At 51.0% G+C, this 347-nt stretch overlaps 1 protein-coding gene across 1 annotated transcript in view; it reads right to left on the bottom strand.

The window, feature by feature from the left end:
- The window catches only part of CSUI_008221 (uncharacterized protein), a 3,356-nt gene extending 3,036 nt beyond the window's left edge, over positions 1–320 (bottom strand). Inside the window, exon 1 of the mRNA XM_068068356.1 lies at positions 1–320. This exon is cut by the window's left edge and continues 3,036 nt beyond it. The gene's annotated coding sequence lies outside the window, so the exon portion shown is untranslated.
- Positions 321–347: the final 27 nt, after the last annotated feature.

Here is a 347-nt window from a genome sequence, read left to right as displayed (position 1 = left end):
TGAGACTCATGAAAACTGGCGAGTAGACTTTTGCCGGATGAGAGATTAAAGAAGGACATGGGGGCTGATCCAGAGCTAGTCGTGGTGCTTTGATTGAAGAGAAGAGGAGAGAGCCACTCTGACGGGGTCTTCCCTCCGAGATAATCCTTGATAGAAGGTTTATTCTTCTTCGTCGTCTGCAGAGCCTCTTCTCCTGATCGATTTCCTCTCGTTAACTCATCGCTCTTCTCTCCTCGTCGACGTCGGGTAGGTTGAGGTAAAGAAATACGACCAAAGGATGTAACGGAACCTAAGCCCCGTAGGCTACTTTCTCCTTGTTCACCCCTCCCCCCCCCCCCGCCTTGTTC

This window comes from Cystoisospora suis (genome assembly GCF_002600585.1).
Source record: "Cystoisospora suis strain Wien I chromosome Unknown contig_4546, whole genome shotgun sequence".
In the NCBI taxonomy this organism is placed as follows: domain Eukaryota; phylum Apicomplexa; class Conoidasida; order Eucoccidiorida; family Sarcocystidae; genus Cystoisospora; species Cystoisospora suis.
Note: the sequence above shows the minus strand (reverse complement) of the source record. Positions and strands in the feature narration are given on the sequence as shown.